Below are 16,450 nucleotides of genomic sequence, written 5' to 3' on the forward strand. Positions count from 1 at the left end.
CAAGGTGCGTACAAGCCTGGACTAGAGTGCCCTAAGGCTCTGTGTTGCCTGCCAGGACTGCAGGCACTGCTCTGGCTTCCTTCTGAGGGCTCGCCTTTGCTCTAGTTCAGAAATGCTTTGCAGGAGGCTCCAAGAGAGGAGCTGTAGCCTGACGGAGCTGTGGCTGCTTTGCTGGCTCCTCCCGTCACAGTAGCTGAGGGGAAGCAGTGGGGAGGGCTGGAGGCTGTGCGCTGACCTGAGTTGAGGAGCAAGGTTAAGCAGCAGCCAGAGGAGGTTTCCACAGGCTAATGTCTCTAAGCCAGTGGTGAGCGTCAGTCATACTCTCCGCAGGAAGTCTTTGTAGCCTAGGGACAAAGTCTCGCTTTGCTTTCCACACCGCCTTGCCAAGGGAGCGCTACAGGCTTGGAAGTTACTCAGGGATGGCTGTTTGTTTCTTGCTGCAGAAAGCAGTAGGGAGGATTCTTCGAGAGAGCTGTGTCTCTGTCCTGAGACAAGCAAATGCTTCTCTTCAGGAGCCTGCGAAGGAGACAGCGACGCTGACCTGAAAGAGAGCAGAAGATTTTGGCAGGTATGACAGCAGCCTCCTGCTATGTCTCAGAAGATAGCAGCTGTCGTGCTGTGACGTGGTTGAGCTGTATCTGTTAACCGGGTCCAGCTGAGTTTCTTCTCTTTGTCCTGAGCCTTTCCTGCCTCACCATCACTCCCCACGCTGCCCACACGCTTGCTGCACTCCTGCATCTTTCTGCTAGGAGGGCTTTATTCGCAAAGCACCCAAGCGTCTGAGTGTCCAGAAGCGCAGCTGCTTGACTGGGGCAGCCAGAGGCCTCTCTCCTTGGTGAGCATGTGGCCATTTGTGGGTTAGTTTCTTCCTGGAGGAGCTCCAAGAGTAGCTTAGAGAAGAGCGTGCTTGTTGCCCAGTTGGCCTCAGCGGGGCTCATGACGTGCTGCCTGGCTCCGTCCCTTGGAAGAGCCTCTCGGAAAGCATTGAAGAAGGTGGTGGGGAGACATCCCGAGAGTCAAGGATGAGCCTTCTGTTGTCTTGACAGGCAACCTGTCAAGGTCCGAAAGAGTGACCGAGGGAGGAGGACAAGTTGAGGCCGTTGCCTGGGTCTGTGCGTGGCTTACAACTCACGCCCCACTTTGCATGCGGCTGGCAGCCTCCCTCAGTACTGCCTCAGAGCTGCAAAGGAACCTGGGAAAATTCAGAGCCCAGCTGTGTGCTGAGCCAGGAAGAAGTCTAACCCTCGGAGGCTTGAAAGCACTACCGTGTGTGCTGAAGAAGCTTGTGGAAGCGTCTTTGTCTCTTTCCTCATCCCTCCTACCCTGCTCATGCTGTGGGCGATCTGTTTTACAGCTTCACCAGCCAGCTGGTGAGGTGACTTGGCGAGATGCACATTGTCCCTTCCTGAGCACCGAGTGCAACAGTCGGCGTGACCCGCATTTGCAGGCCTCTCCCAGCTGCAAAGACAACCTCCGGAGACTAAAGAGAGGAGGCGATGGCGAAGTAGCTGGGCCATCGGGGTGAGAAAACCTGAGTTTCCACCAGGTGGCTCGCGCAGAGTGCTAGCTGCAGCTGCCTCAGCACGCAGGTGCGGGAGAGCAATTTGTGGCAAAGGCAGACAACCTAAAACGTGGTGTCAGCTTTCAGAAAAGGCTTGGGCCACAGGTGGCAAAAGGAAAGGATGGCCCTGAACTGCCAGGGCAGTTGAAGAACTGCAGAGCTCTTGAAGAAGACAAAGCCCTGCCCCAGCAGGCGGAGTGAGAGCAGGTGTGCCTGGCACTCTTAGGGGGCTCTTGGCCTCCCATACTTAGCCTGAGTCCATTAGCTGCACTACATTGTCTCCATGGTCCCTGTGGCTGCTTTCTCATGTGGTGAGCAGCGAAACACGGAGCATTCCTGAGCCGGATTGTGCCAGCGCTCAGCTGTTCATGGGTTAGTTTCCTCCTGCAGGAGCTCCAAGGTTAGCTTAGAGGCAAGCGGGCTGCTGCCCGCTTGTCATTAGCGGGGCGTGTTAAGTGCTGCCCAGCTCCATCCTGCGGAACAGCTTCTCAGAAAGTATGGCAAGAGCTGAGCGCTCGAGGAACAAAGATTTCTTGTCTTCCTGCTCACAGAACTAGCATTCTTCACATCAGCGCTGGAAAAGGTGCAAAGGAGCCGGAGATGACAGGGAGGGGTGTCATGAGAGCAGGCAGCACGCATGGCAGAAGAGTCCAGAGCAAAGAGACCTGTCCAATATCTTAGCCTCCTCCACCTCTCTCCGTTTTGTTCCCCCTTCACTCATCGTTCCCTCGTGGTTTCTGGCCCCGGAGTCTTTCAATGCACGAGTACCTAATGAAGTCCGGAGTGCGCTGCTAGGGAGCCCACTAACAGAAGGCCATGAGGGTAAGCAACTCTATCGTGTCTTTCTTCTGCCAAGAGCCGTTATTGATTCCTTTGGGAAGCATTTGGTATGCAGCACATGAGACGGCGCTGAGCCGCAGGCTGTGGGCCAGGCGGAGGGAGCAGTTCCCTGCCAGAGGAGCCACGCGAGCTGGCAGCGTGGCGGGAGAAAGCAGCCTGAGGGAAGCTGAATTCCCAGGGTTGGACGGAGCGTGTTGTCGGGCTTGTCTTGACAAAGTTGCCAAAGATGCTGTTGAGAGGGTTGGATGCACCTTGGACGAAGTTGCAGCTTCTTGGATTGAAGAGAATTACTTTTCTGAAATGCTGCAGGTGCCCCTTGAGACAACTGCAGGCATGCCAGACACCTTTGTCAAGCCAGGCGTTCAGCATGGGAACTCTGGGCGCCAGAAGCCACAAGGTTGCCCTCATTGCACCCATGCCACAACGTTGCTGCTGGATCCCGAGAGGGTAGCATGCATGCAAGCAAGGGGTAGCATCCCAAATGCCATTTCCAGAGTTCAGCAGCTCCATTCAGGACTGCGTGGGTATGCTGCAATTGTTGTCAGCGATAGTCGTGGAACGCCGAAGAAGCTTGAAGAAGAAAGGCATGCAGAGGCAAGCTCCTTGAAGAAGCCTTCACAAGAAAGCACTGTGGCGAGTGGGCCAGTGGATTTCCCCTTAAATCAGCACGGTCAACGTCAGAGCGCCGTTGCTTGAGGAGGGAATTGAGGGAGGTGGGACACAAAAGAGCCCAGGCGCAGAGGTGGGAAGGAGATCTCTCCGGGGCAGGACTTGCGAAGGCCAGAAGGAAGGAAAATTCCTGCTAGACAACTAGAGAAGAGTCAACCAAGAACGAAGCTCCCACCTCTGAGCGTCCCGGGAATGGTCATGCCTTCAGAGGCAGAAGACCCATCTGAAGAGGAACTGTCACGTACTCTCCTGCAGTCTGTCCTCGGAGGCTCTGCGTAAGATGCTCAGAGCGCGCCAGAAGGCTTACAGAAGCCCTTGTATTACCCCTCGGCAAGTACATCAAGACCTTATAGCTCAGTGCTGGGAGCCCTAGCTCAGCGGAGGCCAAGGAGCATCTCACATGCTGAGATGCCTTGCCCTGCATGGACTAGCAGCTTTCCAGAGAGCCCGTCCCTGCAGCGACTCCAAAGCCCCCTTCCCAGAGAGGAGCCCGGCGGAGACGCATGCATGTAAAGCTTGTAGCGGGCAAGCTGGGGCAAGGCGAGTGGTGAGGGAGGTGTGTGACTCGAGGCTCCAGTTGTTCTTCTGAGACGGGTGCTGAGAAGTAGCAGCCAGCAAGAGGAGGGAGGGAGATTGCTCAGACTCTTGAACAATCTGTGGGGAGAAGAACATGAAGGGAAGCACATGGCAGAGGGCTGTGCTCCCCCTCACTCCAGCTGCCTTTGGTGGGCAAGGGCAAGGGCAGCGTCTGGTGCCCGTGCCCTGTCCCACCATGGCCCTCTCTCAGCCGCAGGGCTTGCTGATGGTGCTGATGGTGTGGGTCAGCAGAGAACAGCAGAGATGTGAGTGCTTGGGCAGCTGTGGGGAAGCTGTTAGCAGCTGTTTACATGCCTACAGCACTGCTGGGCCTTGCTGTCTTGGCAGAAAGCCACAGGCACCATGGCAAGGCCATTGCCCAGCAGGGCAACTAAAGGGTGCCCCCAAAGTGCCAGAAGGGAAGGACATTGCTCACCTCCGAGAGTGGCTCCTGCGGGAGCAAAGCGAGAGGCTGAGAGATGGAGAGAGGGAGATGAGGGCCAGGTAAGAGACAAGAGAAGTAAGCCTTGCTCCAGGAGTGGGCCTGTGGCCTTTCCGCGTGGTGCTGGCTGGAGCCTTGTGTTCCGGGAAACGCTGCCTAAGTCAAGCGGGTGCAGATGCTGACTGTGCCTCGAGTGGCAGCATGAGTGTGTGGAGCTTGGCTAAGGCAGCTGGGAGGTGTTTGGGGCGCTTGAGGCGAGGCCCCCCACAGCAGGATGATGCCAGTGGCAAAAGAGGAAATGGTCTGGGCAAGAGAGCTGCAGGTGCTGTGTTTGAGCCGTCTGTGTTTGTCTGTGAAGGTTTCTTGCCATGATTGCGCCGAGGATGGAGAAGCTTGAGGCTCTTGAAGAGGAGAAGGGCCTCCTGCAGCAGGCTGAGCGAGAACAGCAGCAGCTGGGAAAGAAGCTGCTGTGGGAAAGAAGAAACAGCCAGGCAGCCAGAAGAACAGCTCAGGTAAGCTAAGAGACTGCACTGGAAAGGAACGCGTGAGACTAACACACATCTAGAGGCAGATTTCTCCAGTCATGTCAACAGGAGCCAGCGTGTTTGCTCTCAGCTGTGGAACAGGCGCCTTGTGCTTGCTGGTGACAAAACTGCACCTAAGTCACAGCTGCTGCGTCCTTTGTGAGGCGTTCGTTCAGGCAGACGCTCTTCTGAACGGTTGTTCTGGGCTCTTGCACGTGTGCCCTCCGAGCAGGAAAGAGGGCTTGCTTAGCCCTGTGGCCAACACACTTTGCCACGGAGACCATTCACAGGCGGGAATTGTACTTCCTGTCCTTGGTAGGAGCTGCCGAGACGAGTGAGCCTTCAGCTGTTGGGAAGAAGACCAGAAGAGCTGTGCGTACTTCAGTGCTCTGCGGGGAGAGCTGGCAGGTCATGGCTCGAGCCACATGGCACAGCTTGTCATCTGAGGAAGAAGATGCTACTCGGAGAGCTCTCAAAGGGAGACCTGTGAGTAGGCGCTGGGTGGGTGCGGGTGGCCACGCCTGCTAGGTGGCAGTGCGTTGGCGCTGCGGACTCCTGGGGTGGGGGGGTGCTGACACGCACACAGCCTCTGCCAGCTTGTGACTGCTGGTGGATGGTCAGGGCGTGTCCTGAGCAATGCCCTGAGGAAGCAGGGAGGGGTGTTGCCATGCTGGGAGGGTCTGTGTTGGAAAAACGAGGAGGGCTCTGGCCTTCCTGACCGGTGGGGCTCCTATTTCCGCCTCCCACTGACACCAGTCCCCAGGAAAACCTTCAGCTTGTCTTGGAGCCAACTGTCCCAGTGTGCACCTGCGTGGCTGGGGATTCGCTCTGCTAATGCCGCCGACGAAGAACTGTGGGCACCGAATCACAATTCCTGCCTCTTTCTGTTGTGTGCTGAATCTTGTTCTGTAATGCATGTCTTCCCTCCTGTAGGAAGAAGAATGTGTATCAAGCAGCAAGCTGCGAAGCTGGCAAGAGGCTGCTCATCAGGAACTTGAGAGTCCTGAAGGCAACCGGAGTGAGCCGCCGCTTGAGGCCCAAGACACTGACAAGCAAGGTGCGTACAAGCCTGGACTAGAGTGCCCTAAGGCTCTGTGTTGCCTGCCAGGACTGCAGGCACTGCTCTGGCTTCCTTCTGAGGGCTCGCCTTTGCTCTAGTTCAGAAATGCTTTGCAGGAGGCTCCAAGAGAGGAGCTGTAGCCTGACGGAGCTGTGGCTGCTTTGCTGGCTCCTCCCGTCACAGTAGCTGAGGGGAAGCAGTGGGGAGGGCTGGAGGCTGTGCGCTGACCTGAGTTGAGGAGCAAGGTTAAGCAGCAGCCAGAGGAGGTTTCCACAGGCTAATGTCTCTAAGCCAGTGGTGAGCGTCAGTCATACTCTCCGCAGGAAGTCTTTGTAGCCTAGGGACAAAGTCTCGCTTTGCTTTCCACACCGCCTTGCCAAGGGAGCGCTACAGGCTTGGAAGTTACTCAGGGATGGCTGTTTGTTTCTTGCTGCAGAAAGCAGTAGGGAGGATTCTTCGAGAGAGCTGTGTCTCTGTCCTGAGACAAGCAAATGCTTCTCTTCAGGAGCCTGCGAAGGAGACAGCGACGCTGACCTGAAAGAGAGCAGAAGATTTTGGCAGGTATGACAGCAGCCTCCTGCTATGTCTCAGAAGATAGCAGCTGTCGTGCTGTGACGTGGTTGAGCTGTATCTGTTAACCGGGTCCAGCTGAGTTTCTTCTCTTTGTCCTGAGCCTTTCCTGCCTCACCATCACTCCCCACGCTGCCCACACGCTTGCTGCACTCCTGCATCTTTCTGCTAGGAGGGCTTTATTCGCAAAGCACCCAAGCGTCTGAGTGTCCAGAAGCGCAGCTGCTTGACTGGGGCAGCCAGAGGCCTCTCTCCTTGGTGAGCATGTGGCCATTTGTGGGTTAGTTTCTTCCTGGAGGAGCTCCAAGAGTAGCTTAGAGAAGAGCGTGCTTGTTGCCCAGTTGGCCTCAGCGGGGCTCATGACGTGCTGCCTGGCTCCGTCCCTTGGAAGAGCCTCTCGGAAAGCATTGAAGAAGGTGGTGGGGAGACATCCCGAGAGTCAAGGATGAGCCTTCTGTTGTCTTGACAGGCAACCTGTCAAGGTCCGAAAGAGTGACCGAGGGAGGAGGACAAGTTGAGGCCGTTGCCTGGGTCTGTGCGTGGCTTACAACTCACGCCCCACTTTGCATGCGGCTGGCAGCCTCCCTCAGTACTGCCTCAGAGCTGCAAAGGAACCTGGGAAAATTCAGAGCCCAGCTGTGTGCTGAGCCAGGAAGAAGTCTAACCCTCGGAGGCTTGAAAGCACTACCGTGTGTGCTGAAGAAGCTTGTGGAAGCGTCTTTGTCTCTTTCCTCATCCCTCCTACCCTGCTCATGCTGTGGGCGATCTGTTTTACAGCTTCACCAGCCAGCTGGTGAGGTGACTTGGCGAGATGCACATTGTCCCTTCCTGAGCACCGAGTGCAACAGTCGGCGTGACCCGCATTTGCAGGCCTCTTCCAGCTGCAAAGACAACCTCCGGAGACTAAAGAGAGGAGGCGATGGCGAAGTAGCTGGGCCATCGGGGTGAGAAAACCTGAGTTTCCACCAGGTGGCTCGCGCAGAGTGCTAGCTGCAGCTGCCTCAGCACGCAGGTGCGGGAGAGCAATTTGTGGCAAAGGCAGACAACCTAAAACGTGGTGTCAGCTTTCAGAAAAGGCTTGGGCCACAGGTGGCAAAAGGAAAGGATGGCCCTGAACTGCCAGGGCAGTTGAAGAACTGCAGAGCTCTTGAAGAAGACAAAGCCCTGCCCCAGCAGGCGGAGTGAGAGCAGGTGTGCCTGGCACTCTTAGGGGGCTCTTGGCCTCCCATACTTAGCCTGAGTCCATTAGCTGCACTACATTGTCTCCATGGTCCCTGTGGCTGCTTTCTCATGTGGTGAGCAGCGAAACACGGAGCATTCCTGAGCCGGATTGTGCCAGCGCTCAGCTGTTCATGGGTTAGTTTCCTCCTGCAGGAGCTCCAAGGTTAGCTTAGAGGCAAGCGGGCTGCTGCCCGCTTGTCATTAGCGGGGCGTGTTAAGTGCTGCCCAGCTCCATCCTGCGGAACAGCTTCTCAGAAAGTATGGCAAGAGCTGAGCGCTCGAGGAACAAAGATTTCTTGTCTTCCTGCTCACAGAACTAGCATTCTTCACATCAGCGCTGGAAAAGGTGCAAAGGAGCCGGAGATGACAGGGAGGGGTGTCATGAGAGCAGGCAGCACGCATGGCAGAAGAGTCCAGAGCAAAGAGACCTGTCCAATATCTTAGCCTCCTCCACCTCTCTCCGTTTTGTTCCCCCTTCACTCATCGTTCCCTCGTGGTTTCTGGCCCCGGAGTCTTTCAATGCACGAGTACCTAATGAAGTCCGGAGTGCGCTGCTAGGGAGCCCACTAACAGAAGGCCATGAGGGTAAGCAACTCTATTGTGTCTTTCTTCTGCCAAGAGCCGTTATTGATTCCTTTGGGAAGCATTTGGTATGCAGCACATGAGACGGCGCTGAGCCGCAGGCTGTGGGCCAGGCGGAGGGAGCAGTTCCCTGCCAGAGGAGCCACGCGAGCTGGCAGCGTGGCGGGAGAAAGCAGCCTGAGGGAAGCTGAATTCCCAGGGTTGGACGGAGCGTGTTGTCGGGCTTGTCTTGACAAAGTTGCCAAAGATGCTGTTGAGAGGGTTGGATGCACCTTGGACGAAGTTGCAGCTTCTTGGATTGAAGAGAATTACTTTTCTGAAATGCTGCAGGTGCCCCTTGAGACAACTGCAGGCATGCCAGACACCTTTGTCAAGCCAGGCGTTCAGCATGGGAACTCTGGGCGCCAGAAGCCACAAGGTTGCCCTCATTGCACCCATGCCACAACGTTGCTGCTGGATCCCGAGAGGGTAGCATGCATGCAAGCAAGGGGTAGCATCCCAAATGCCATTTCCAGAGTTCAGCAGCTCCATTCAGGACTGCGTGGGTATGCTGCAATTGTTGTCAGCGATAGTCGTGGAACGCCGAAGAAGCTTGAAGAAGAAAGGCATGCAGAGGCAAGCTCCTTGAAGAAGCCTTCACAAGAAAGCACTGTGGCGAGTGGGCCAGTGGATTTCCCCTTAAATCAGCACGGTCAACGTCAGAGCGCCGTTGCTTGAGGAGGGAATTGAGGGAGGTGGGACACAAAAGAGCCCAGGCGCAGAGGTGGGAAGGAGATCTCTCCGGGGCAGGACTTGCGAAGGCCAGAAGGAAGGAAAATTCCTGCTAGACAACTAGAGAAGAGTCAACCAAGAACGAAGCTCCCACCTCTGAGCGTCCCGGGAATGGTCATGCCTTCAGAGGCAGAAGACCCATCTGAAGAGGAACTGTCACGTACTCTCCTGCAGTCTGTCCTCGGAGGCTCTGCGTAAGATGCTCAGAGCGCGCCAGAAGGCTTTCAGAAGCCCTTGTATTACCCCTCGGCAAGTACATCAAGACCTTATAGCTCAGTGCTGGGAGCCCTAGCTCAGCGGAGGCCAAGGAGCATCTCACATGCTGAGATGCCTTGCCCTGCATGGACTAGCAGCTTTCCAGAGAGCCCGTCCCTGCAGCGACTCCAAAGCCCCCTTCCCAGAGAGGAGCCCGGCGGAGACGCATGCATGTAAAGCTTGTAGCGGGCAAGCTGGGGCAAGGCGAGTGGTGAGGGAGGTGTGTGACTCGAGGCTCCAGTTGTTCTTCTGAGACGGGTGCTGAGAAGTAGCAGCCAGCAAGAGGAGGGAGGGAGATTGCTCAGACTCTTGAACAATCTGTGGGGAGAAGAACATGAAGGGAAGCACATGGCAGAGGGCTGTGCTCCCCCTCACTCCAGCTGCCTTTGGTGGGCAAGGGCAAGGGCAGCGTCTGGTGCCCGTGCCCTGTCCCACCATGGCCCTCTCTCAGCCGCAGGGCTTGCTGATGGTGCTGATGGTGTGGGTCAGCAGAGAACAGCAGAGATGTGAGTGCTTGGGCAGCTGTGGGGAAGCTGTTAGCAGCTGTTTACATGCCTACAGCACTGCTGGGGCTTGCTGTCTTGGCAGAAAGCCACAGGCACCATGGCAAGGCCATTGCCCAGCAGGGCAACTAAAGGGTGCCCCCAAAGTGCCAGAAGGGAAGGACATTGCTCACCTCCGAGAGTGGCTCCTGCGGGAGCAAAGCGAGAGGCTGAGAGATGGAGAGAGGGAGATGAGGGCCAGGTAAGAGACAAGAGAAGTAAGCCTTGCTCCAGGAGTGGGCCTGTGGCCTTTCCGCGTGGTGCTGGCTGGAGCCTTGTGTTCCGGGAAACGCTGCCTAAGTCAAGCGGGTGCAGATGCTGACTGTGCCTCGAGTGGCAGCATGAGTGTGTGGAGCTTGGCTAAGGCAGCTGTTAGGTGTTTGGGGCGCTTGAGGCGAGGCCCCCCACAGCAGGATGATGCCAGTGGCAAAAGAGGAAATGGTCTGGGCAAGAGAGCTGCAGGTGCTGTGTTTGAGCCGTCTGTGTTTGTCTGTGAAGGTTTCTTGCCATGATTGCGCCGAGGATGGAGAAGCTTGAGGCTCTTGAAGAGGAGAAGGGCCTCCTGCAGCAGGCTGAGCGAGAACAGCAGCAGCTGGGAAAGAAGAAACAGCCAGGCAGCCAGAAGAACAGCTCAGGTAAGCTAAGAGACTGCACTGGAAAGGAACGCATGAGGCTAACACACATCTAGAGGCAGATTTCTCCAGTCATGTCAACAGGAGCCAGCGTGTTTGCTCTCAGCTGTGGAACAGGCGCCTTGTGCTTGCTGGTGACAAAACTGCACCTAAGTCACAGCTGCTGCGTCCTTTGTGAGGCGTTCGTTCAGGCAGACGCTCTTCTGAACGGTTGTTCTGGGCTCTTGCACATGTGCCCTCCGAGCAGGAAAGAGGGCTTGCTTAGCCCTGTGGCCAACACACTTTGCCACGGAGACCATTCACAGGCGGGAATTGTACTTCCTGTCCTTGGTAGGAGCTGCCGAGACGAGTGAGCCTTCAGCTGTTGGGAAGAAGACCAGAAGAGCTGTGCGTACTTCAGTGCTCTGCGGGGAGAGCTGGCAGGTCATGGCTCGAGCCACATGGCACAGCTTGTCATCTGAGGAAGAAGATGCTACTCGGAGAGCTCTCAAAGGGAGACCTGTGAGTAGGCACTGGGTGGGTGCGGGTGGCCACGCCTGCTAGGTGGCAGTGCGTTGGCGCTGCGGACTCCTGGGGTGGGGGGGTGCTGACACGCACACAGCCTCTGCCAGCTTGTGACTGCTGGTGGATGGTCAGGGCGTGTCCTGAGCAATGCCCTGAGGAAGCAGGGAGGGGTGTTGCCATGCTGGGAGGGTCTGTGTTGGAAAAACGAGGAGGGCTCTGGCCTTCCTGACCGGTGGGGCTCCTATTTCCGCCTCCCACTGACACCAGTCCCCAGGAAAACCTTCAGCTTGTCTTGGAGCCAACTGTCCCAGTGTGCACCTGCGTGGCTGGGGATTCGCTCTGCTAATGCCGCCGACGAAGAACTGTGGGCACCGAATCACAATTCCTGCCTCTTTCTGTTGTGTGCTGAATCTTGTTCTGTAATGCATGTCTTCCCTCCTGTAGGAAGAAGAATGTGTATCAAGCAGCAAGCTGCGAAGCTGGCAAGAGGCTGCTCATCAGGAACTTGAGAGTCCTGAAGGCAACCGGAGTGAGCCGCCGCTTGAGGCCCAAGACACTGACAAGCAAGGTGCGTACAAGCCTGGACTAGAGTGCCCTAAGGCTCTGTGTTGCCTGCCAGGACTGCAGGCACTGCTCTGGCTTCCTTCTGAGGGCTCGCCTTTGCTCTAGTTCAGAAATGCTTTGCAGGAGGCTCCAAGAGAGGAGCTGTAGCCTGACGGAGCTGTGGCTGCTTTGCTGGCTCCTCCCGTCACAGTAGCTGAGGGGAAGCAGTGGGGAGGGCTGGAGGCTGTGCGCTGACCTGAGTTGAGGAGCAAGGTTAAGCAGCAGCCAGAGGAGGTTTCCACAGGCTAATGTCTCTAAGCCAGTGGTGAGCGTCAGTCATACTCTCCGCAGGAAGTCTTTGTAGCCTAGGGACAAAGTCTCGCTTTGCTTTCCACACCGCCTTGCCAAGGGAGCGCTACAGGCTTGGAAGTTACTCAGGGATGGCTGTTTGTTTCTTGCTGCAGAAAGCAGTAGGGAGGATTCTTCGAGAGAGCTGTGTCTCTGTCCTGAGACAAGCAAATGCTTCTCTTCAGGAGCCTGCGAAGGAGACAGCGACGCTGACCTGAAAGAGAGCAGAAGATTTTGGCAGGTATGACAGCAGCCTCCTGCTATGTCTCAGAAGATAGCAGCTGTCGTGCTGTGACGTGGTTGAGCTGTATCTGTTAACCGGGTCCAGCTGAGTTTCTTCTCTTTGTCCTGAGCCTTTCCTGCCTCACCATCACTCCCCACGCTGCCCACACGCTTGCTGCACTCCTGCAGCTTTCTGCTAGGAGGGCTTTATTCGCAAAGCACCCAAGCGTCTGAGTGTCCAGAAGCGCAGCTGCTTGACTGGGGCAGCCACAGGCCTCTCTCCTTGGTGAGCATGTGGCCATTTGTGGGTTAGTTTCTTCCTGGAGGAGCTCCAAGAGTAGCTTAGAGAAGAGCGTGCTTGTTGCCCAGTTGGCCTCAGCGGGGCTCATGACGTGCTGCCTGGCTCCGTCCCTTGGAAGAGCCTCTCGGAAAGCATTGAAGAAGGTGGTGGGGAGACATCCCGAGAGTCAAGGATGAGCCTTCTGTTGTCTTGACAGGCAACCTGTCAAGGTCCGAAAGAGTGACCGAGGGAGGAGGACAAGTTGAGGCCGTTGCCTGGGTCTGTGCGTGGCTTACAACTCACGCCCCACTTTGCATGCGGCTGGCAGCCTCCCTCAGTACTGCCTCAGAGCTGCAAAGGAACCTGGGAAAATTCAGAGCCCAGCTGTGTGCTGAGCCAGGAAGAAGTCTAACGCTCGGAGGCTTGAAAGCACTACCGTGTGTGCTGAAGAAGCTTGTGGAAGCGTCTTTGTCTCTTTCCTCATCCCTCCTACCCTGCTCATGCTGTGGGCGATCTGTTTTACAGCTTCACCAGCCAGCTGGTGAGGTGACTTGGCGAGATGCACATTGTCCCTTCCTGAGCACCGAGTGCAACAGTCGGCGTGACCCGCATTTGCAGGCCTCTTCCAGCTGCAAAGACAACCTCCGGAGACTAAAGAGAGGAGGCGATGGCGAAGTAGCTGGGCCATCGGGGTGAGAAAACCTGAGTTTCCACCAGGTGGCTCGCGCAGAGTGCTAGCTGCAGCTGCCTCAGCACGCAGGTGCGGGAGAGCAATTTGTGGCAAAGGCAGACAACCTAAAACGTGGTGTCAGCTTTCAGAAAAGGCTTGGGCCACAGGTGGCAAAAGGAAAGGATGGCCCTGAACTGCCAGGGCAGTTGAAGAACTGCAGAGCTCTTGAAGAAGACAAAGCCCTGCCCCAGCAGGCGGAGTGAGAGCAGGTGTGCCTGGCACTCTTAGGGGGCTCTTGGCCTCCCATACTTAGCCTGAGTCCATTAGCTGCACTACATTGTCTCCATGGTCCCTGTGGCTGCTTTCTCATGTGGTGAGCAGCGAAACACGGAGCATTCCTGAGCCGGATTGTGCCAGCGCTCAGCTGTTCATGGGTTAGTTTCCTCCTGCAGGAGCTCCAAGGTTAGCTTAGAGGCAAGCGGGCTGCTGCCCGCTTGTCATTAGCGGGGCGTGTTAAGTGCTGCCCAGCTCCATCCTGCGGAACAGCTTCTCAGAAAGTATGGCAAGAGCTGAGCGCTCGAGGAACAAAGATTTCTTGTCTTCCTGCTCACAGAACTAGCATTCTTCACATCAGCGCTGGAAAAGGTGCAAAGGAGCCGGAGATGACAGGGAGGGGTGTCATGAGAGCAGGCAGCACGCATGGCAGAAGAGTCCAGAGCAAAGAGACCTGTCCAATATCTTAGCCTCCTCCACCTCTCTCCGTTTTGTTCCCCCTTCACTCATCGTTCCCTCGTGGTTTCTGGCCCCGGAGTCTTTCAATGCACGAGTACCTAATGAAGTCCGGAGTGCGCTGCTAGGGAGCCCACTAACAGAAGGCCATGAGGGTAAGCAACTCTATCGTGTCTTTCTTCTGCCAAGAGCCGTTATTGATTCCTTTGGGAAGCATTTGGTATGCAGCACATGAGACGGCGCTGAGCCGCAGGCTGTGGGCCAGGCGGAGGGAGCAGTTCCCTGCCAGAGGAGCCACGCGAGCTGGCAGCGTGGCGGGAGAAAGCAGCCTGAGGGAAGCTGAATTCCCAGGGTTGGACGGAGCGTGTTGTCGGGCTTGTCTTGACAAAGTTGCCAAAGATGCTGTTGAGAGGGTTGGATGCACCTTGGACGAAGTTGCAGCTTCTTGGATTGAAGAGAATTACTTTTCTGAAATGCTGCAGGTGCCCCTTGAGACAACTGCAGGCATGCCAGACACCTTTGTCAAGCCAGGCGTTCAGCATGGGAACTCTGGGCGCCAGAAGCCACAAGGTTGCCCTCATTGCACCCATGCCACAACGTTGCTGCTGGATCCCGAGAGGGTAGCATGCATGCAAGCAAGGGGTAGCATCCCAAATGCCATTTCCAGAGTTCAGCAGCTCCATTCAGGACTGCGTGGGTATGCTGCAATTGTTGTCAGCGATAGTCGTGGAACGCCGAAGAAGCTTGAAGAAGAAAGGCATGCAGAGGCAAGCTCCTTGAAGAAGCCTTCACAAGAAAGCACTGTGGCGAGTGGGCCAGTGGATTTCCCCTTAAATCAGCACGGTCAACGTCAGAGCGCCGTTGCTTGAGGAGGGAATTGAGGGAGGTGGGACACAAAAGAGCCCAGGCGCAGAGGTGGGAAGGAGATCTCTCCGGGGCAGGACTTGCGAAGGCCAGAAGGAAGGAAAATTCCTGCTAGACAACTAGAGAAGAGTCAACCAAGAACGAAGCTCCCACCTCTGAGCGTCCCGGGAATGGTCATGCCTTCAGAGGCAGAAGACCCATCTGAAGAGGAACTGTCACGTACTCTCCTGCAGTCTGTCCTCGGAGGCTCTGCGTAAGATGCTCAGAGCGCGCCAGAAGGCTTTCAGAAGCCCTTGTATTACCCCTCGGCAAGTACATCAAGACCTTATAGCTCAGTGCTGGGAGCCCTAGCTCAGCGGAGGCCAAGGAGCATCTCACATGCTGAGATGCCTTGCCCTGCATGGACTAGCAGCTTTCCAGAGAGCCCGTCCCTGCAGCGACTCCAAAGCCCCCTTCCCAGAGAGGAGCCCGGCGGAGACGCATGCATGTAAAGCTTGTAGCGGGCAAGCTGGGGCAAGGCGAGTGGTGAGGGAGGTGTGTGACTCGAGGCTCCAGTTGTTCTTCTGAGACGGGTGCTGAGAAGTAGCAGCCAGCAAGAGGAGGGAGGGAGATTGCTCAGACTCTTGAACAATCTGTGGGGAGAAGAACATGAAGGGAAGCACATGGCAGAGGGCTGTGCTCCCCCTCACTCCAGCTGCCTTTGGTGGGCAAGGGCAAGGGCAGCGTCTGGTGCCCGTGCCCTGTCCCACCATGGCCCTCTCTCAGCCGCAGGGCTTGCTGATGGTGCTGATGGTGTGGGTCAGCAGAGAACAGCAGAGATGTGAGTGCTTGGGCAGCTGTGGGGAAGCTGTTAGCAGCTGTTTACATGCCTACAGCACTGCTGGGGCTTGCTGTCTTGGCAGAAAGCCACAGGCACCATGGCAAGGCCATTGCCCAGCAGGGCAACTAAAGGGTGCCCCCAAAGTGCCAGAAGGGAGGGACATTGCTCACCTCCGAGAGTGGCTCCTGCGGGAGCAAAGCGAGAGGCTGAGAGATGGAGAGAGGGAGATGAGGGCCAGGTAAGAGACAAGACAAGTAAGCCTTGCTCCAGGAGTGGGCCTGTGGCCTTTCCGCGTGGTGCTGGCTGGAGCCTTGTGTTCCGGGAAACGCTGCCTAAGTCAAGCGGGTGCAGATGCTGACTGTGCCTCGAGTGGCAGCATGAGTGTGTGGAGCTTGGCTAAGGCAGCTGTTAGGTGTTTGGGGCGCTTGAGGCGAGGCCCCCCACAGCAGGATGATGCCAGTGGCAAAAGAGGAAATGGTCTGGGCAAGAGAGCTGCAGGTGCTGTGTTTGAGCCGTCTGTGTTTGTCTGTGAAGGTTTCTTGCCATGATTGCGCCGAGGATGGAGAAGCTTGAGGCTCTTGAAGAGGAGAAGGGCCTCCTGCAGCAGGCTGAGCGAGAACAGCAGCAGCTGGGAAAGAAGCTGCTGTGGGAAAGAAGAAACAGCCAGGCAGCCAGAAGAACAGCTCAGGTAAGCTAAGAGACTGCACTGGAAAGGAACGCGTGAGACTAACACACATCTAGAGGCAGATTTCTCCAGTCATGTCAACAGGAGCCAGCGTGTTTGCTCTCAGCTGTGGAACAGGCGCCTTGTGCTTGCTGGTGACAAAACTGCACCTAAGTCACAGCTGCTGCGTCCTTTGTGAGGCGTTCGTTCAGGCAGACGCTCTTCTGAACGGTTGTTCTGGGCTCTTGCACGTGTGCCCTCCGAGCAGGAAAGAGGGCTTGCTTAGCCCTGTGGCCAACACACTTTGCCACGGAGACCATTCACAGGCGGGAATTGTACTTCCTGTCCTTGGTAGGAGCTGCCGAGACGAGTGAGCCTTCAGCTGTTGGGAAGAAGACCAGAAGAGCTGTGCGTACTTCAGTGCTCTGCGGGGAGAGCTGGCAGGTCATGGCTCGAGCCACATGGCACAGCTTGTCATCTGAGGAAGAAGATGCTACTCGGAGAGCTCTCAAAGGGAGACCTGTGAGTAGGCGCTGGGTGGGTGCGGGTGGCCACGCCTGC

Source organism: Struthio camelus, chromosome 18 (genome assembly GCF_040807025.1).
Source record: "Struthio camelus isolate bStrCam1 chromosome 18, bStrCam1.hap1, whole genome shotgun sequence".
NCBI classification, from domain to species: Eukaryota; Metazoa; Chordata; class Aves; order Struthioniformes; family Struthionidae; genus Struthio; species Struthio camelus.